Here is a 22977-nt window from a genome sequence, read left to right as displayed (position 1 = left end):
TTTTACTGATTGCATTTTTGGCATCAGTATCGATCACTTATCACCCCCTGATAGTTATTTTGAAAAAATATTTAATGTACAGAATTGACCTCTCTACAGATTTATTATAAGTATAGATAATAAAATATGTATAATATTATTATAAATTATAAACTATAATATTATTATATTATTATACATATAATAAAATGGCTAAGTAAAATAACATCGCCCGACTATAGCACATCTTATATAAAAGTGCCACATCTACTTATTTTTCTCCCATTAACCCCGGGGTGTGCAGTGAAAATTAAACAATAAATTCCGGTTAAAACATACAACGGTGCTCAAAACCAGCTTGCGACCGATTCCACAACGTAATTAAGCAAACAAATATGAGAACAAAAAGACAATTCAGATTAATTTGGATTTGTTCGCCTTTGTACTAGATGCTCTCTGTATTAGGACAAAGCTCGTTACACAATAATCATGTTATAAACTATTCCTTGAACTGTTACATTGTACTGAGCGGCAGACGTAAGGTTTAATATTATTTTCATCTTATAATCCGCTGTGTAATTACGTAAGATTATATTAGTTCAAGGTTTCACAAGCTTAATTAACTTAGTGCCTATTAAATATTTAAATCATCAACCAACACGTGTATGGAGCGACTAATCAGTCGAAATGACGAAGCAAATGGAAATGTCAGCCTATCGCTATTATTGTTAGTGTTATTAAGTAAGTAATACTTTCAAATATGATTGTTCCAATAGATTTTTTGACCTCTGTGATACAGGGTTTCCCTAGTGCGGTCCCCGTACCAGTAATGTACACATTTTAAAGTTTTTTGATAAATAAACATATTCTATTCTATTTTAACCAACAAATCAAAACGACAAGAAAAAGTCTCTCGGGCAATACTGTTCAGAATTATTAGCATGTCCTTCTTTTAGTACCCTATCTCACTAGGACTTAGCGATATGACCAAACTAGTCTTTGCCATCAGCGGGAAATAGTTTTCGTTACCATCCTTTCAAAATTGTGAACTATTTTTTTGTGATGGATTACCTGTTACCGGGCGGTTCACAATATTCCCTCCTGATGACTAGATCATTTGTCAATTGGGTAGTTTTCTAGGTCAATGATAAATTATGAAATTCTAATTAAGTACTAAATAAAAACAGGGAGTAAAGGAGACAAAAACGTTTTCTTTTTTTCTATAATTTAACTTATATATGAATTTTAATAAAGAAAAATGTAATTTTAAGTGCGACATTTTGTCACTTTTACCTATGATGTCACAGGTTACATTTTCGTACAAATTCCATCGTAATTTCGTGTTTTGACGTTTTGTAAAAAGTAACTGATTTGATTAGTTGGAAACTACCCTATTATGATATGTATAGAAGTTTACACTGCTGGGCACAGGCCTCCCCTCAATCAACCGGAGGGGGTGTATGGAGCATACTCTACCACGCTGCTCCACTGCGGATTGGTGGAGGTGTTATTACGGCTAATAGCCGGGACCAACGGCTTAAGATGCCCTCCGAAGCACAATTCGGACAATCAGATGATTCAAGCCTTAAAAGTCCTTACCAAACAAAGGACAGTCTCACAAAGTGATTTCGACAATGTCCCCATCGGGAATCGAACCCGTACCGCCAGATCGTGAGCTTAACGCTCTAACCACTAGACCACGGAGGCTGAGGCAAGAAGTAAACTATCATACACATAGTTTACTTCTTGCCAGTTATGTATCCTTACGTGGCATATTTGATATATTTCCTTTACCAGTGAACATACATGAAGACTGATAAGAATGTGGGAAGCGACAGAGGTGTAAGGACCATAATAAGTGGAATTCCTTGGCATCTGACCGGGTGGGAGCCCTCAGCGCTCCCTATTCATTTTCGATTTCGGCCAAGTAGGTAATGCCATGCCATGTTGGGCAAGAGGCAAGAGGGAAACCACTGCTCTAGTTTTCCCTAAAAAGTAGCAAGAAGGATGCTACACCAACAAGAGCGTGGCTCTTAAATTAGTGATGTGATGATGAGGTAATGCCATTTGCGGCAAATCCACAATAAATCAGGTCAAAAAATAAATTAAGAAAATATGTATTTTCTTTATATACACTTAAAAAGAAAAATCTCCAATCGCAATTTCTTGGAAAAGTTGCAACGTCGACAGGTTTCCGGGTGGCCAGTAGTAACCGCCTCACGTGCAAGTGACAGCATGAGAAGCGATAGATGATACGTGCTCGTGGAAATACACGTAAGGACCGTCAGTTTCTTAATGGTCCATCATAGGTTATAAGTTTGAATTCACGTTTGGTTCATAGATGATATCTCTTTTTTTTTTGACGCGACTGTAGTAAACCTACAATAGGTTTGCTGCAAATGGCATTAACTACTTGGCCAGACAAATAAAGAGCGCTGAGAACTCTCACCCGATACAAAAATTAAGACAACAGGCCTGAAGGAGTCCAGTTTGCGCCAACCTCGGCTCAGAGCGTCGTCTGAGAAGAAATATTTGAAAGAATTAATTTCACCCTTGTGGATCGATAGCGATAAGCGCTGAATGAGGGAATTCGTCGACCACACCGTATCGGGGTTTTGAAGTGTTTGTTGTCGCGAGCTGCTTGGCCGCCTCTATGGCTAGAGTAGGTAATCGGGTCGTCGGGAGCTGATATCTCGTGGTTTCCAGAATTTATGTCGGTTAATGACAAAACATTAGGCTCGCTTCCTATAAAGATAGCTGGCAAGGAAAGGGTGTCCAGTCATGAGCAATATCATGTACCCACTTTAGAACCCTGTCGCACTATCATATTTGACATTTAATAAGACTTACGGTTTAATTTATCAAAAAAGTTAATGTGACATGGTTTCAAAGTGTACACATATTAGTACTCGTGACCGTACTATACGTTTCTGTCCACATACAGGCAATAAAAAAACTCTGTGATAGTCGTGTTCGAAAAACGCGTGACTTATATATATATTAGTGTCACGGGTTCGAAACCTGGCTTTGGTTCTCTGACCAATAATTTCGACTCTGTGAGTTTGAAATCATGTTTCCAAACATTACCTATGATCCATCATAGTTTCGTGGTTACCAGTACACTGTATGAAGGCGCACGTTACCTTAGAATTTTAAGTTTTAGGTCGCTGGTTGTTTCTCCTTAGTCTTGTCCAACAATAGCGAATTGCTAAAATTACACTGCACTCACTTTACACAGCACTTTTGCGGTTTATATTTGCGTTTATGCGTCATGTATTTTATAGTTCAATTGGTTCATATTTGAGAAGTCAAAACAAATGATGAGCAATATCATGTACCCGCTTTAGAACGTTGTCGCACTATTATATTATTTGACTATAACGAGATTTAATTCCGGTTAATGACAAAAAGTTAATGTGACATGGTTTCAAAGTGTATACATATTACTCGTGACCGCACATCTCTGCTTACCCTTTCGGCAATAGGGGTGTACCGAGGTCATACATCTCGTATCTCAAAATCACCGAACAAAGTTGTGTATCTCGTAGTTTATTGCTTTGAAATTGTGGCAAGTTATTGTTTCCATAAGTAATTCATTACGACAGAATAATATTACGACTTCATCCATCCAGCACTTGGTAGAAAGTTCGTGTAAAGATCGATCGTTCCCTCTCGTCGGAACTTTCCAGATTTCTGTTTATAAAAGTTGAATGCGAAATGAACGAAACGAAAGATTGATAGCATCAATACAATCAATCAAGCCGAACCGTTTGCCCGTGCGATGTATTCCAAAATAAAAATAACCTTTAGTTTTTGTTCCGAACAAGTACTGTTGATATTATACAACAAAAAACGCTGACTAATCGACTTCTTGTCCAAAAAGATTGCATTTGAATAGCCGTCTATATCCAATCACATTCAATCTAATTTTGAAAAGTAGATAAAGGTGAGAAGTTCAAGAAAAATACTTTGTATACATCATTAATATAAATAAATAACAGTTATTAGTTATAGTTATGATGACTTACGATTTAACTTACTTCAATATCGTTTTATAGTGAACACCACGCAATTTCCATTTGTAAAAATCACATTCTGATGTTATTTTCTTAACATAACAAATACTTTATTAAACAAACAGGAAAATACAAAACACAAAACAAAAGAGAAATAGAATGAGCACAACAGGTGGCCTTATTGTAAGTAGCAATCTCTTCCAGGCAACCTTTAAGTATAGGAGATATTTAATATTACACAGGGTGTTAGTGACATCGTAACGAATACTCAGGGGATGATTCAGAGTTGATATCAAGTGGAATTTTCCAAACGTTACGATGTCACTTACACCCCGTACCAGTACTACGATCGGAAAATTCATGAAAATTTAATTTGTGATTTTTTTTATTATTTTCCGTTTCATACTTTTGCGAAGGAAAATTCCACTTCCTATCATCTCAGAATCATGGTCTGAATCATCCCTCAAAGTTTTCGTTACGATGTCACTAACACCCTGTATAATATAGCGGGATAGTGCAGCATGAGAATATTTGTACTTGTGTTGTTGTTTTGTTTCTTCAACAAAACTTTCGATTACTTTCTATTATTTCAATTCGGGTAAAAATTTATATCACAATTAGATTTAAATTAGCAAGGCTTTTTTAACAAAAGTAACAGCTGAATGTGATTTTTTAAAAAGGCGCTAACGATGTTTTCACCATAAGGCGACAATATGAATGCGCAAAATAATCTAGGTATGTGCCTAAGTATAAAATAATCCAAGATCCATACCAGGGGGGTTAAAAAAGCCACATCGAAGCAATTCATCTATTCAAAAAGCAATATTGCTATTCGACATTTGTTTGCATTGTGACTTATTATTGTATGCGCAAATGTCAAATTCCAATTTTAGATGAATTGCTTCGTTATGGCCTTTTAACCCCCCAGTAACTATTATATTTCACCCTTCACTCGCTAGGTCTGAAAAGGCTTCATTAAAAGGATAATCTTTGAAATCAATTACCTGCTATCTAAAGCTGCTAAATTGTTTCATTTCCGCTATAAATAAGCTTGGGCTTATCTGAAACTTGAAAGATAGTCGATAATATGTCCGTTCGTTCGGACGGCACTACGTTACTTCAGTATCCATGGAGATAACCCGCTAAGCCGCGGCGAATGGCCTCCTAAAAATAAATGGCCAAGACCAAACTTATGTCAATAACCATAACCTCTTTCGATAGAAAATCGATCATATCTTGGTAAATCAAAGTGAAAAGGCCTATTAGGAATATGTCTTTTTTCCCCGGTTCGAAGTACCTATAAGTAGGTAGGTACTCAAAACGATAAAAATGGAAGCTACTAGCCTAGAATATGATTATATTCTAGGCTAGTTAGACGAACATCTATCGTTATTAGTTTACGTCGTTAGTTTACGATTGTAAACTTATGTAAATTTTTCTTTTATTTAAAGCGTTCTAACTAACAAGGTAGTTATGGAAGAGTAGAAATGTTGAATAATCAAATTGTCCTAACCAGAAAACTTGGAACGTCAGATCACATCAATTATAAAACGGAAAGATGACGTAATAAATCACTAGACTGGATGAGCCGAGACAGCAAAAGTCAAGGAAAATTTAATTTAATTAATTTAGAATAGAATAATTTAAATTACTATTTCATGTTGGGATCATAAATAATTGATATCACGTGGACCCTGATACCGACTTCCCTCAATCAGCGCTTATCGCTATCGACCCACTAGGGTCGATTAACTCTTTCAAATATTTTTCCCCTTGAGCCGAGGTTCTTTAGGCACCCTCAGGCCTGTTGCCTTAAACGTTGTACCGAGTGAGAGCCTTCAGCTTCCCTATTTGTGTGGCCAAGTAGTTAATGCCACCTGCGGCAAATCTACAACAAGTCACGTCAAAAAAAAAGATATCACGTAGTTACGAGGATTTGAGCCAAGTTAATGGCAGCAGGCTCGCCCTCTATTACATAGGAGTTAAATATAGCTGGCAAGGAGTGAGTGTATATACTATACACCTCCGCCTATCCCTTCAGAGATACAGGTATGTTTATATGTACTATTAACACCATATAGATCGTTCTAACTTCTAACATACATAAACAGCCTATATATGTCCCACTACTGGACACAGGCTCCCCTCAATCAACCGAAAGGGGTTATGGAGCCACCACTACAGTACTTCACTGCGGGTTGGTGGAGGTGTTTTACGGCTAGCCGGGACCAACTGCTTAACATGCCCTCCGAAGCACGGAATCATATTACTTTTTCGGACAATCATTTCAATCTAATTTCTAAAACGTAACTTTAAAAATGAAAAAGTTTCTTTCTTTTTTCATGGAAAATGAGCGTTGAGCGTGGCTCTTAAATTGATGATGATGAAAAGACATTACTTATTTGAAAAGAAAAAAAATATAAACCAACATCTCTTATAACTGAGCGTTCACTGTTTACATTATCCAGCTGCCTATATTTTATTACCTCTTGTTAATCAGCTATTTGAAGGCAGCGCTCACAAATTTCAATTTTGCAGCTAAATAGAAGGTCGTACAGTAGAATAAATTTTAATTAATGTCGAAATATTAATAGAGGGAATTCCAACGTATCATCTGCCGAGTTATAACAAAATTGATATTAATGTTTCACGTTAGAACTTATAAAGAGTAATGAACGTACGAACACTCGCTAATATCTGAGATGAACATCCTATGTCATTAAAACTAATGACTACCGAATAGCATACACAGAATATTCTGGAAAATACCAATAGTAAGAATTGAAAACGGCAAAAGGGAAATTGATACGGAGTATTTCAATCCGAACAAATAGAACAAATTCTACAAAAGACATACATTCTGGGCTAGAAAATATTATGATCTGTGACCATAGTAAGTCAAATACTACGTCGTAGCAACTGCGTAGTCCATTCGTAGCAAATGCGTAACGTCTTCCATTAATAATTATAATTATAATTATAATGAAATATTTATCTTATCGAAACCATATTATTTACTTAAACTAAAACTCAAACTGAAAAATGTCGTTATTAGTTGGTTACTGAATCGTTACTTTTTACCTAAATAAACGTCTCATCCGCCTTAAACTACTACAACTTCTCAATTTGTACAGCCGAGGAAAACTAACTACAAAAAATCCGTGGCACTGGTACCTAGATATTTAATTCTTTTACAAAAAAAATAGCAATATCTTTCATCACAATATCCATCTAAGAACTTCGGGTTAGAAGACGCTACAAGTTTGCTTCTGAATTGTATGGCTTTACCAAATTCTATTAGGAGTCACGGTCGCGAATATACAGAGGTGTTAGTGACATCGTAACGAATACTGAGGGGGATGATTCAGACCATGATTTTGAGTTGATATCAAGTGGAATTTCCTGACGGAGTTTTTTTTTATTATTTTCAGTTCCATACTTTTGCGACGGAAAATTCACATGCAACACTTGATATCAAATATATATCAGAATCATGGTCTGAATCATTCCCCTCAGTATTCGTTACGATGTCACTTACAAGTACATACGGTAGCTATAGAAGTAGGTTTGGGTGTTAGTGACACTGTAACGAATACTGAGGGTGATGATTATATATATATAGGAATAAGTATAATAAAATAAATACCTTTATAGAAATTGAAGCCGTCTTTATCATTGCACCAGACCGGGGCCGCGATAGCCATTATTGTCAGGATGGAAATGATCGTTTCCCGCATTTTGTCTTCTGTACAATCTACTAAGGATGGCACATAGGTTGAGGCTGGCAACACAGGTGAGGAAGCACTGGCAATAAAAATACTGAGTCCGCTTTTTTATAATTCTCTGCGAGAAAAGGGTTCGTTGCGCGTGGCACGGGCGGGAGGACAATATTCGATTCTGGAGTTGACAGCCGTTCACTGAGTTGCGGTGAAGATTGTTTTTGTTTTCTTTTTAGATTTAATTTATTTTGCTTATAGATACTTTAGGGACAGAGTACTGCGGGGCGGAAGGCAAGAGGGAAACCACGGCCTTTTCCCTAAAAAAGTAGCATGGAAATGCTGCACCGACAAGAGCGTGGCTCTTAAATTGATGATGATGATGATAGATATACTTACGCCTGTTATCGTGAAAAAGATGAACAGACTTTTGATGAAAGAATGGATGTGAGCAGTCGTATGATAACAGGTGATCAGCTTCGCCTGTCTATCGGCCATCACCTTTATGATAAGAATCTTATTGTTTTTTTCTTACATATCTTATATTATTTTATGTGTACCTAAGTGTTAAATGATCGATCACAGCCGACGGCGACGCCATTTTTATACTCCATCCTTTTTACGCCATCAATTCCAATTCAAAGTAATTAATTCGGAAAGAGTTCATGAAAAGCAGCAGTATTTTTCAACGATTTTGAAATTCAAAATAAAACAGACAAATTGTTAAAAATCATAGTTAAACATTTCCGACATGAAAAACACTAACCATCGTTTTAATATAATCAGACATTCTATATCTTTGTCCGTTGATGTCACTAACATCCTGTATAAGACAAATAGTATACATTCTGGAGCTTTATAAAGTAGGTACATGTCCTGTTGCGAATTCAGCCAAGTAGTTAATGCTATCTGAGGCAAACCTACTTACTATAAGTCACGTCAAAAAACCTGCCTGTGATTTCATCTCCGTGGAAGGCTCATGCCCACATAACTTTTGCAGATATTACGGTAGAACCAGGAAATTATAATATATAAACCCTGCCATTTATAGTCCTTTCAAGATTTCTGAACCATTACATCGTAAACTTGTATCGTTGAACGACAAAATCTCATCAAATATGAAATATAAAATAAAATGAATGTGAAGCTACCTTAGGCTTGATATAAAAACTATATAAAACATTGGCCTCAATCTGTTCCGGACAGATCAGCGGGGAACCTCCCATTGAGAACTTATGTAAATACACAGACACATGCACTCGCATTTTTCTACGCCGTCAAGACATTTTTATATAATAAAATATGATTGAAAAGAAATATATTTTTGCTTTACTTACGTACATTTTTAGGTTGTAGGTTGATTTCATTGTTGGGTGTCTATAACACATCTAACAACCAAACATAATTAGGTAGGTTGGTCTTTTCATTTTTAATCATTGTAATGTAATGTTTTGTTCAGCAGAATCAAAGTTCATCGTTTCTTAAATGAAATCACAGGTAAGTTAGAATTATTAAATAACTCGTTAGGCCAATTTATTATAGCAAGTTTGGTTTTTTTGCAATAGTAAAATTAAATCATTAAAACAACTATAATTTGGATACAGTCCGAATTAAATAATTTGAATTTGAATAATGAAAAAGCAGAGTGATTAAAAACTTTATACGGGTTTCTTCTTCTACAAAATAGGTTACACAACTGAGGCAAACAACGCTCGCGAAGCCATTTCTAATTGCACTCGGGTTGCATAATCAGTGTGAAGGAAAATAGTCTCGCGAAACACTCACTTTCAAAAGATTTCAATTTTAAAATTCAGAACGGGACCAAAATGGCCGGATTTCTGACGACACTTGACGCCGAGGCTTTCAGCAAATGAGCGACGGCCTTACAGCTGCAGGGAACAAAGAGCTCTCACCTCCTCGGGTCTTATGCACCGACCAATATACTTAGACCCCGAAGCATACAACTTTGCACTAGAAAATAACCAGGACTACTAACACAGAGGTCAAGTTAAACAGGTTTTGTTGCATCTGTGGTAGGATTCTTAACATTCCGCTGCGCATTTCTGCCCGTGGCAGCGCCATAATTTGTAAGCGACATTTTTCTTTTTAATACTTAGCGTGTGCGGTGTTTCAGGATCGCGCAGTTTTTCTACTATTAATGTGAAATCTATTACTTTTTCTTTTTTTAGTAAGTGCTAGTGCGCATATAAGTGTCATCTATTGTTTTTCGGCATAATTACAAAATGTCATATAATCCGATCATCTGGCTGGTGGGTATCCAGACGGCACCGTTCCGTAACTACCTTGGCCCATCTGTAGACGCCGCGCATAATAGCCAAATGTACGTCGTAAGGCGTATGTACGTGACATAGTCCAGAAGGCGCGCCTTTTTATTTCCTGTGTCCGCTGGTAACAGCCCGTAACTGTTGACGACTCGTGATTTATGCTCCGCATCTTGTACTCTTTGTAAAGCGCTCCCTTTATTATGTAAGTACATTTCCGTAGTTTATAAATTAATACATCTAATATTCCAGTTATTCTGCCCAGCACACAGAGGAAGCGCTGGGAGATTATTTGTAATGTCTTAGTTTATGCGTAGAAATCCATAGCTCCTGTAAGCATTGTGGTCTAGGTTAGAGCGTTGGGCTCACGATCTAGAAATCCGGGTTCGATTCCATTCATCGACATGGGGACATTGTCGAAATCACTTTGTCAGACTGTCCTTCGCTTGGTATGGACATTGCAATCTTGAATCACCCGATTGGAAGATGATTTTGAGGTTCGGAGGGCACGATAAGCCGTTGATCCCGCAGAGAAGCAGCATGGTGGAGTATGCTCCATACCCCTTCCGGTTGATTAAAGGGAGGCCTGTGCCCTGCGTGTATAGCTGTAAGTACGTATACTTACTATTTATGCTTTTGTATTTGCCCACTAAACTTTTAAGATGGGTAATAGAACACTCATTAAATTAATACCATTCATTTTATAAAGCCCCATATCAAATGATCGCTTAAAAATAAAAGAATGTGATTTAAATGAAAACTTCAACTTTCATTGCAATTATTTCAAAGAAGGAACACTTTTTTCACTTTAATACAAAGTATAAAAATTCTCGGCACCCAGATAACTTTTGTAGGGAACCACTAGATACGGCGGAAAACACTTTCGGAATCACAGCACTAGCGATCACGTCTTTAAAAAATCATTTATAAAGCCAGATACGTAAGTAGGTAAATGAAGTTTTATTTGGCCAATAGGTTTTCTGTGTTTATGAGTGTCAAAATGATCAACGGCCTCTGTGGTCCAGTGGTTGAGCATTGGGCTCACGATCCGGAGGCGAAATATCACAACAATCACTTTGTGATCCCTAGTTTGGTTAGGATATTTCAGGCTGATCACCTGATTGTCCAAAAAGTAAGATGAGTCATGCTTCGGAAGGCACGTGAAGCCGTTGGTCCCGGTTACTACTTACTGATGTTAAGGAGCCGCCAAAGGCCCCTGACACGGCTCATGTAATCAGGGGCCTTTGGCGGCTCAATCATAACCTTTTCACCAGAGTTGATGAGGCTGGTATTCCACCTCACAACCCACACGATAAGAAGAAGAATATGATCAATATCCAAGGCCACTGACCTCAAGGCTCTTTACAACGTGACGTCTCACGCTACCCTCATAAATCAGTCTGAGCTATTAATTTAACTGTAATGTTATTACTATAAGGTCAGGTTCGGGACGAGTGAAACAGCCGAGTATCATCTCAAGACTACTTTATTAATGGAACCTATCTTAGTCATCATACATAACTTATAAATACATATACTACTACACTACATCTTCCCCGGATGGGGTAAATAAAATAAAATTACAGTTTTATTTTATTTTACTATACGTATCTGATTATAAATGGAAAATAAAGTCTTTATTCTAACATTTTCAAGTTTGTTGATTAAATAATGTTTATAACGCAACATACTACATGTTTACATACTAAATTTCAATACTTTAATTCGCCGTTAAATGAATAAAAAAAAACTAAAGTACTTTGATTACATTGGTTACAATTTCATTACATTTTATCATTATCTTTATTTTACTTATAACTATTCTTAGTCTATAATTACATTTTGTATAGTTTAGTGCGATTTTTATGTACGATTTCTTCTTTACCATTTTTCATAATTTTTACGTTACATCCTAAATCTTTGAGTACTAAAAATGGTCCCAAATATATTTTTTCGATTTTATTGCCTGTTTCATTTTTTATAAGCAAATAATCGTTTTCTTTATACATTATTGGGTTTATGCTTTTATCATAACTCACCTTTCTTTTTTCCTTACTTTCGAGTAAATTTCTTCTAGCGTCGTTTTGTGCTACTTGCAGTCTGTATCTAAACTCCAGTGGATAGCTATCAAAGTTGTACAGTGGATCTATGCCGGAATCAAAGTTATTGGGAAGTTTGCACGACTTACCAAATACTAACTCATGAGGCGTATATTTTGTCTCTGTATGCACCGTGTTGTTGTGTGCGAAACACCAGTAGGGTAGCCAGCTACTCCATGTGCTTGGTTGATTTTCACAATATGTCCTTAAATACGCACCTAATGTTTTGTGTGTGTTTTCCAGTGCTCCAATCGACTCGTGGTGGTAAGCGGTAGACGTCAGCTGTTTAATTTGAAGTAGTTCACATACCTGGTTCATGGTGCTTGAAACAAATTCTGTCCCGCGATCGGTCGCGATTTCTCGCGGTATTCCGTATCGTAGGATAAAGTTTTGTACAAACGCCTTAGCAACTGATGTAGCATCTTTGCTGCGTAAGGGATACGCTTCTACGAACTTCGATAGTTCGCATTGTAACGTGAGCGCGTAGCAATGACCTGTGTCGTCTTTAGGTAGTGGACCTACTATATCCAAAAATATTTTTTCTAAAGCATTACTTGATGTGGTTGTAATTTCCATTGGCTGTTTTGTTTTTATACAATGTTTTTGTTTCTGACACTGATCGCACTTTGATACAAACTGACTAATGTCTCTATCCATACTAGGCCAATAATAAAACTTTTTTATATTATTAGACATTCGCCTAATACCCGCGTGGCCACTAGTGGGTAACAGGTGAAAGTCATTTAGTATGACTCGTTTATCATTTTCGCTATTAATTCTTTGCACACTTTTCAATATAAATATACGTGGACCGGTCCAGTGTGTGCTCGCCTTTATTTCATTAATTATTCCTGCTATAAATTCTTCATTATTTTTATCTTTTATAATACAAACTTCTTCTATGCTTAATTTCCTACATAAATATGATAAATCTCTCACCAGTACGCCTCGCGTGACTGATGATGGAGAAAATCTATTTAGGAAAATACTCGATTTGCTTGGCACATAGACAAAATAGTTTGATCTTTCTGTTATGATTTCTTTTCTTTCATACTTATGTAACTTGACCTTACTTATTAATCCTAACTCGACCAAATTTCTCGGCTTTTTAATTATCTCCACGACTCTTGGTTGATCAGGCCTCGAGTGTTGGAAATGATTATCGGTCGGTAAATTTGGTTTAGTATCTAAACGCTTGCTTTCTTCCAATCTTTTCGCTTGTGCTCTCGTCATCACGTTCACTGCTTGTTCACTCATATGCTTTAAATCTTCGGAGCTTAATATTATTCTAGATAAAGCATCCGCTGCCGAATTCTTCGCGCCTTTTATGTACTCTATTTCGAAGTTGTAATCTACTAATTTTAATCTAAATTTAATCAATCTGCTTGTTGGGTCACGCATTCCGAATAAGTACACTAGGGGTCTGTGATCTGTTTGTATTTTAAACCGTCTGCCGTATAAATATGGTCTAAAATATTTTACGCTCCACACTATTGCAAGTAACTCTTTTTCGATAGTGGGGTAATTCTTTTCAGCCTTATTTAAACTACGACTTGCGTAAGCCACTGGTCTGCCATCCCTATTGCATAGTACCGCTCCTATAGCTATTCCTGATGCGTCCGTTTGTAATATAAATTCATTGTTTTCCGAAAAATCGGGATATTGTAGGACTGGTGATTTTGTGAGGGCTGACTTTAATTCCTGAAATGCCGATTCGCAGTCCTCTGTCCATAAAAATGTCGCGTTTTTTGTGCATAACCTATTAAGAGGATATGCTATCTCTGCAAAATTTCTAATAAACTTCCTATAATAGTTCGCGAAGGCTACAAAGCGCTTCACTTCCTCCGTGCTCTGTGGTCTTGGGTACTTTTCTAATGCTCGTGTTTTTGCGGGATCAGGTGATACACCACTTTCGGATACCACGTGTCCTAGGAACAAGGTTTCTTTTTGTAAAAATTTGCACTTTACGGGGTTTAATTTTAAATTGACTTTCCGTAAGCGCGTCAAAACGTTCATCAAATTTTTATTGTGGTTTTCTAAATTACGCCCAAAAACACACAAATCGTCCAAATAAACTAAACATTGCTCATAATTTAAACCTGACATCGCAACTGTAATCATCCTCGAAAAAGCGCTAGGGCTGGTTTTTAATCCCATAGCTAATCTTGTCATCTGATATTGGTTTTTGGATGTTGTAAATGCAGTATATGGGCGGCTGTTCTTATGTAGATTAATTTGATAGAAACCCTGATACAGATCAAGTGTTGTAAAATAAACAGAACCAGAAAGCGAATCTAAAATGTCTGTAATATTTGGCAAAGGAAACTTATCGTCTTGTATTTGATTATTTAATTTTCGGTAGTCTATAACAACACGCCATTTTTTTACTCCTGATGGATCTGGTTTCTTCGGTACTAGCAGTAGAGGACTTGACCATGAGCTCCTAGTTTCTTCTATTATTCCATCGTCTAGCATTCCCTTTATTTGCCTATCAATTTCCGCTTTTTGCGCTTGAGGAAGCCTATAAGGCTTAATATACACTGGAGAGCTCTGTGGTTTTAACTCTATCGTTTGTTCATATAAAGAAGTAGTTGTTAATTTGTCTCCGGGTAGAAAAAATACGTCGGGGAATTTTGCGCAAATGTTTTCAATAGACTTTTGCTCTTCGTCATTCATACTATGTAATTGTAATTGTGACAATAACTGCTTGACCCTTTCAGCATTGATTTTCGGTTTATTAAATTGACATACATAGTAGTCGCTTAACTTAGTGGTGCTTAAGTTAAAATAATTTAATATTACGTCGCTATCTCTCGTGTTCATTATCCTACATGGTATTTTTCCGTTTTTCGGCTTTCCTATAGTACTTGCTATGTACACTCCATTGCTTAATTCCTGTGAGATTACAACGCAATCTTCTAAAATGTTTGTATCTAAATAATGAACTGTTTCACTACGGGCTGGTACAGTGAAATAAAAAGATTTACTATCAAAATACTTAAGTTTAAATGACACCGATATTCCGCTCTTTGTGGTCAAGGTTATGGTATTTAACTCAAAATCCAAAATTGATTTGTATTTTTGAAGGAAATCTTGTCCCAAAATTCCATCAGTATTACAGGGTAGCTTTTCAAATACGTAAAATTTATGATCGAAAACAAATTCGTTTACGTTTAGTTGTAAATATACATATCCTTCGGAATAAACAGTTCCACCAATGCCATTTATACGTATTCTTTCTTTATGGAATGGTATTTGTAAACTCATGACTCTATCATACTTGACGACAGAGATCGATGCCCCGGTGTCAACTAACCAATTACATTGTTTATGTTTTAATTGCATTGAAACTCGATTCATGCTATTGCATGCATTGACATATCTAGGCTCGAAAAAAATGGTTGAATGACTCGACAGGTGATTGAACGCGCTGTGACTCATCTGTGGTGGCGCGTGTTTCGGATGAAATCACGTGAACATTTCCATGTGTATAGGGACGCCGTTGGTTATACCTACCTCTTGACGTCGCTGCACGTGACCACCCTCTGGTATTAGTCTGATGTGGTTGTGGGGTATATCTATAATTTTGATTACCTCTTGAATACCGTGGTCCTCTTGTGTAAGAACCGCGTTGTCCTCTGTAACTTCTACGGGGGATGAAGTTACCTCGACCTTGTCTTCGCATGCCCATAATGTCTGCCGAAGTTGGTGATGACATTTCTTCTTCTTGGGCTGCCTGTACCGCATCTTTGAGCGATTTGTAATCGCGTGTTGTAATTATTGTGCCGATTCGACGATTTCGTAGGCCGTCGGCAAACCTTTTTATTGCGAATTTTTCGTTCAATGGACACAAAATACTATAATGATCTGTGTTTCCGTTGGCCTGCGAAATTGTTAAATCTCTAAATGCTTCTGAAATTTCTTGTCCGAAATCTGATATGCTGCGCTCGTTCTGCCTAATAGTTTGCAATTTCGATTGAATTGCTGTCGCTGCCTTTTGGGATAGTAAATGTGTACGCATTGCTGTAAGTAGATCATTGAAGGTTTCATATTTACTACCTGCTATTTTTAACTTTGCTGATTGAGAGAGACGCGTTTTTAAAACAAAGGAAATTAATTGTGAGACTTCCCCTGATGCTAAGGTGGAGCCATAGTATTCTATCCCATCAATTAACTCCTTGGTGTTCTCCTCTTTGTCAGTCATAACCGGCAATAGGCTAAGGGCAATTTTTAAATCGAATTTCGCCATGTTTGGTGAATGCTTGTCCTCACTATTACTACTTACACTTACCTTTGACTGTTGGTCTTCACTCTGCTCTGATTCTTCTTCTGCGCTTTGCTCAGTTTCCTCTTCCTCTGAGCGTCCTGTGCAGGTGCATAAAGCCTGTATGTCTGCATATAATTTTCTGAAATCTGTAGAATTTCTGTTAATTTCCTCCTTCTCTAATTCATCCTTAAACCGTAATACTTTTTGAATAGAATCTAGGTAACTATTAAACTGTTTAACCAATTCTTCTACCCTTTCTATCTTTTTCTTTGCTGTCGCACTATTTCTACGCCTTTTAGGTCCAATTTTAATTAAATATTCTCTAATGGCACGTATGTCATCGTTAAGTTTTCTCAAATATTCGGCCATAAAAATCGCACATTAAACTGCCTTAGAATTAAACGTAACTAAATAACAAACCTTCCCATGTGAAATATATATATATATTATTTTTTTTAGCTAGTAATTACTTATATATGTCTATTAAATATTTATCTCTATAAGCATATAGTATCTAAAATGCTAGGTAAATATATTTTTATATAATATATTTTAAATTGTCTTTTTATTTTAATAACGTCATTTCTCACTTTTTTTTATTCACTCATTGTACATACCGTTTTAACGCCATTTATTTTCACTCACTTATCACTTTTCACAAACATGTTGCATCACGTTCACGCCGCAGACCGAAGAGTGGTAGGTAATCGTTTGAAGACAGCTAACCGATCTTCTGCAGCCGTAGCATGCCAGCATCGACGGCGCGGTCGACTCTTTTGTTGAAACATTTCACGCAGTAACGCACTGTGACGATAATTCCGACCATCACAAAAATTAGTATGAAGGCCAGCATACACCACGAAATCAGTCCAATATGGGTTTCCACTTGGGTGTTGTATATAGTGTTCTGATACCCAATTTGTGAAGTTATTTGCGTCGGGGATGGAGGCGGTGGTGCTTTAGCGTTACACATTTTATAAGGTTTTTTAAGGTTTTTTTTAAGGGTTTTTGTTTTTTTTTTTTTGAAGTTTTTGATGTTAAGAGTCCATAGTCGATTTAAGTTTTTGTAATATTAAACGCGTCGCGAGCGGCTGATGCCAGACATGGCAGGGTCGCCATATAAGGTCAGGTTCGGGACGAGTGAAACAGCCGAGTATCATCTCAAGACTACTTTATTAATGGAACCTATCTTAGTCATCATACATAACTTATAAATACATATACTACTACACTACATTACGGAAAAGTGTCAATTTTCAGTTAACATCGTTTGGAGTACCTATCAACTGTGAATAACACGTCCGATTAAATCGCTTTTGTAAACAAACTATTCAATTTACGTTTGCAAAATTGTGTTAAATTGTTTGCGTCAATAAATAAACTTAATCAAATATGTGCATTCGCTTTACAGGTACTTATTACTTTTCTTCGTTTTATATTTTTAGGATCATAACGTGTTTTCCTTGGTCAACACGAGTTTCAGCATCAGATTCCCATGTGGTGTGTGTGTTTGTGAAATTTGTACATTGCCACAGCTAAATTCGATAAATAAAATCTCGTTTTCCTCAATGGGAAATCAATGCCGTGAACGTAAACTGTATCTTTACATTGTCCGATTGAAACGAGAGAAATCATGTAGGTATAATAATAACCGTCTATATGCCAGATCATAAAATTGATCATTTCATGATGTGTGGTAAAATTTCATGAAATATAATATCATAGGCCACATCATGATATAGTTTGGTCGGATCAATAAACACAAAATGCTTGACGATATGAATAACTAACTAGTGAGCCGATAGCGACAATCACTGAATGAAAATGTAAAATTCAAAATGTTAAAAATCCTGAGTGAATTCCATTAATTTACGAACGGACAAAAGCGTTAGGATTTTAATAGGTATTTTCACAATGCTCGCTAGTAATAATACCTACTTTACAATAATATTATTGCTATTTCCTTCCACGTGTAACCTACAAAAGGACAATGCTTTATGAAACCTTTCGAGGTAAACAAACGCAATGAAACCACTATTCATCTCAGATTTTCATTCTTGTATAAGCTAAAGGATTAATCTTCGTATCTTATTGTGATAGCTTTTACTTTTTTTTGATCTTTTGGTAAAAAAAACATCATTATAATTAACTAAGGTGGCCGCAACTTCATTTTCGTATGTGTTATTCTCATGTACTTATAAAAAGCTATATTACTATGAAGTTTTATCAAAATGTGTTTAGTTTTCTTCTATCGTGTAGGTTGTGAGGTGGATAACCAACCTCATCAGCCCTGGTGTCAGGGTTATTATTGAGCCGCCAAAGGCCCCTGACGTGACTCAAATAACGACTACGTACTTAAATCAGTAAGTAGGAACCGGGACCAACGGCTTAACGTGCCTTCCGAAGCACGGAACGTCTTACTTCTGGACAATCAGGTGATCAATCAATCAGCCTGCAATGTCCTAACCAAACTAGGGATCACAAAGTGATTAATCCCCACCGGGATTCGAACCTGGGACCTACGGATCTTGAGCAGAACGTTCAACCACTGGACCACGGAGGCAGTTATGTGTTTAAAAAGTCGCGTATTGTGAAAGAATAAAAAATATACTTACATACATCCTCAGAAACTTTCGTGTTTATTTATTATGTCAGTAGAATTTCTAATTCTGTCTATGATCAATCATATCAATTCATATCAGTGGCTGCAAGTTGTCTTTGATTACTTGTGGTCCTGCCCACCACATTAGGGATTACGGGCGTGAGTTTATGTATGTGTGTATCAATTACGTACATTTACGTTTGAGTTACTTCGAAGGCTATGGTTTCCAATACTGAGGATAATTCATCTCATTATTCTGAGTGGAATTTTAAAAGTAAAGTTAACTACACCGTATACCTATCTATTAAGTTCAAATATCGCGGCTGACTTTGCTAACTGACGTATCTATAATTTTATGCTAAAGTGATGTGTGTCTTAATGACAATTGCGAAAGGTGCAAATCAGTTTCGGCAAAAACTACAGATGCCTACATCAGTTCGCGACATCAGCTTTCTTTTTATTTTTATTGTAGATTAGTAGATTTGCCGCAGATGGCATTAACTACTTAGCCGGACAAATGGGGAGCGCTGAAGGCTCTCACTCGGTACAACGTTTAAGACAACAGGCCTGAGGGTGCCCAACCTCGGCTCAGAGCGTCGTGTGAGAGGAAAAATATTTGAAAGAATTAATCGACTCTAGTGGATCGATAGCGATAAGCGCTGATTGAGGGAAATCGCGACATCAGCGACGATATGACAAATATAAGAGCGTTTCTTAAAGTTCAATGCACGAAGAGCACATAATCACGAAAAATAAATTGGGTCATTGGATTCGTCGTCTCATCCGACGGAGCACGCGTCGTACGTCAATTCGGTTGGTGACAAATGGAATGACATTCGATGTGACGTATCGGAGAGAGCCGGCGCCATTCAATACGTCGCGTAATCGAATCCAGATGGGTAGGATCCTTTATTTATTGCCAACTACGTCATCCAGAACTGGAAAGAGTTGGGAGTGGCCTTTGCCCAGCAGTGGAATCAAGGGGGCTAATCAATCAAATCAAAATAACAATAAAAACTTAACCCACAACGACTTTTTTCTAAGCGATAAAAGAAGCAGCAGTAGCGTTGGTCTACCAGAAAACTCGGTGAAGTGAGGGTATTTAGTTCATCTTACGAAAGATGTACCTCTGACTACCCAAATTGGGATATACCTTATGTATCTACGTTATTATAGCCATTTTTTTACAGATACGACTGCCAATCTGAAGGGACAACCAGTCACAACTTATTTTCAAAACATTTCATGATGAAGTAGATGGGATGATGATGATGTTTTCATAATGATGTTTTCCTTGGCCTTGCAGTACGTGACATCATCTCCGAGGTCCCGGGACTGTCTTTAGATTGGCTAGAACACAGGTGGAACCAATCGACAAAGGAAGAAGATTCCGTGTTTCAAAAGGCACCAGGCTACTAGCCGTAAAAACACCTCTACCAACCCGCAATAGAGTAACCGGGTTTAGAATGCTCCATACCCCTTCCGATTAAAAGAGACCTGTGCCCAGCAGTAGAACGTACCCATAGGCTGATAGTATTTAAATTCAGTGGTTTAAAACTCGACCAGAGATTTGTATCCGTCAAATTACAGTGTAACTTTTCACGCGTGCTCTCTTCTGGATATCACACCTTTTTTAAAAAAATAACTTATTTATAGCGTTGACTGTTTTATGGTTCTCTATTCGTCTGAACATTATCGCTCGTCAGATCGGGCGGTGAAGTGACAAATGACATTCGATGTGAAGTCGCTATCCAATACGACATGTAATCGAAACGGGACGTGTGTGAAATCCCTTATTTATTGCCTGCCATCTGATTTTAGTTGGAGTTTTTACAGTGATGCTTCGATCTATATTGGCGTGTTTACATCAATACGAAAACGATCATGAAGTTGAGTTATAGCACAAACACTACTTTTACTTTATCAGCCCGTTGTTCTTTTTTGTTTATTGTTCATATAAAACAGCAATAAAGTTACCTACCTACTTAGTCTGAAGTTCGCAATAAATCTAATAATTGATAAACATGGAAATTTTCGGAATGTGATGATCCGGAATTGATTATCTTCTAGGACATATTGTAAAAACCGACAGAAGGATTGTGTCAAAGACCAGGGGGATTAAAAGATCTAATTATAAAATTAAAAATATCTAAAAAAGCAATATTGCAATTTGACATTTGCGCATATAAATGTAAGTGCGCAGTGCAAACAAATGTCAAATAGCAATATTGCTTTCTTAGATTAATTGCTTTGATGTGGTCATTTTAACCCCCCTGATCACGCGTCACGGTTTATTGTAGGTAGGATCCATCTCAATATTCGTATTAAAAAGTGACCACGAATTGCCTTCAGATTATACTTGAGAATCTGCGCACCACATTAATTTAATCTTTGTATAACCTATTTTACCTCCTCGTATTTTAGATTAATCACCAAGCAAATACTAAGATAGATACATAATATACAGGAAAACATTAACATCCATAAATAGATTAAATCGTATTCAAAATTTAGTGGATCCTGTTTCCTGTAAGGAATGCCTAAAATATTACAAACCGCCCACCGGCGAAGACTAATGATAGTTACCTAATTAGAGAAGATTCATGTAGATATCCATCTCTAGAACACTGACCTACCGCAGAATCGGCATTATACTGGATCTATATATTTTTCATCTACTTACATATTTTTGGGTCACAATGTGACTCCAAAATATATAGAAGGCGATATACGGTTTTTCCTTCGTATACATACATACATACATAAACTCACGCCTATTTCCCACCGTGGTAAGCAGAGACTATAGAATTCCATTTGCTTCGATCCTGACACACTTCTCTTGCCTTCGTATAACCATCTTTTTTCTTTGCTTTTGAGTATGGTGACCCTTGTTATTACACCCAGGCACGATACATCTTCCATTCATTATTATTCAGATCAAAGTAAAGTGAAGCAACATAATTCTGTACGTAGGTATCTGATCCGAATATCGAACAACAGTTATATTTATGCATCTGCCATTACGTCATATTTTTGAATATTTATGTACCCCGAGCAATGAGAAAGTAGATAATTATGACGTTCAATCTGAACAACCCCCTCTACATTTTATTAGAGAACGTAACTTAAATAATCCCTGATTGGAATGTTCTAAATCTACTTGATTAAACAGTTACTTAGTAGCTGGAGATCTACCACGACGTAGGTGCCTAGGTAATACGATAAAGACTCGATAGGTACCGATGAACGGAACTTTTCTGAAACTTTTAAATGGGTACCTATCTACCTTCCTACTTATCAAAGCTTCTTGTCAAGTCTTATGTAGGATCTACGTCTTGGGAATATTTTAGATAATCCCGATACGGATAAACAAACACACGCATAATGGTACTTTAAGATTTTCGCTCAAAGTTACATCACTAACATATAGGTACTATACCTACTAGGCTGGGAAATACTTACCTATGTTATTGTTATTTTATGGCTCTTGACTTTCTTATTATTAGGTATTTTGGGTGTACTATTTATATAAGTAGGTATATTATTTAAAAAAAAAGTTTTCAACTCGTGCTCCTGCGAGTTCGGAAGGCACGTTAAGCCGTTGGTCCCGGCTGCATTAGCAGTCGTTAATAACCACCAATCCGCGCTGGGCCCGCGTGGTGGTTTAAGGCCCGATCTCCCTATCCATCCATAGGGAGGGCCCGTGCCCCAGCAGTGGGGACGGACGTTAATAGGTTGGTGATGATGAGGTATATTATTTACTTTTTTGTATGTATGCATGTTATATATTTATTGGCGCTTAAAGTGATAAGGCCGCCATTTGCCATGTACGATTAAGGGTCTTGTGTAATTATTTATTTTTATTTTGGTGGAATAAAGTATATTTATATTGTTTGTATTGGTTGTATAATACCTATTTCTTCTTTTGGTTTATATTTAGACTGCGTTATATCTTTCAAAATTGTGCGTAGAATACGCGTCAGAGGTTACCCTGCTAACAAAGTCGCACACACTTC

Source organism: Pectinophora gossypiella, chromosome 10 (assembly GCF_024362695.1).
Source record: "Pectinophora gossypiella chromosome 10, ilPecGoss1.1, whole genome shotgun sequence".
Classification (NCBI taxonomy): Eukaryota; Metazoa; Arthropoda; class Insecta; order Lepidoptera; family Gelechiidae; genus Pectinophora; species Pectinophora gossypiella.
This window is presented reverse-complemented; position numbering follows the sequence as displayed.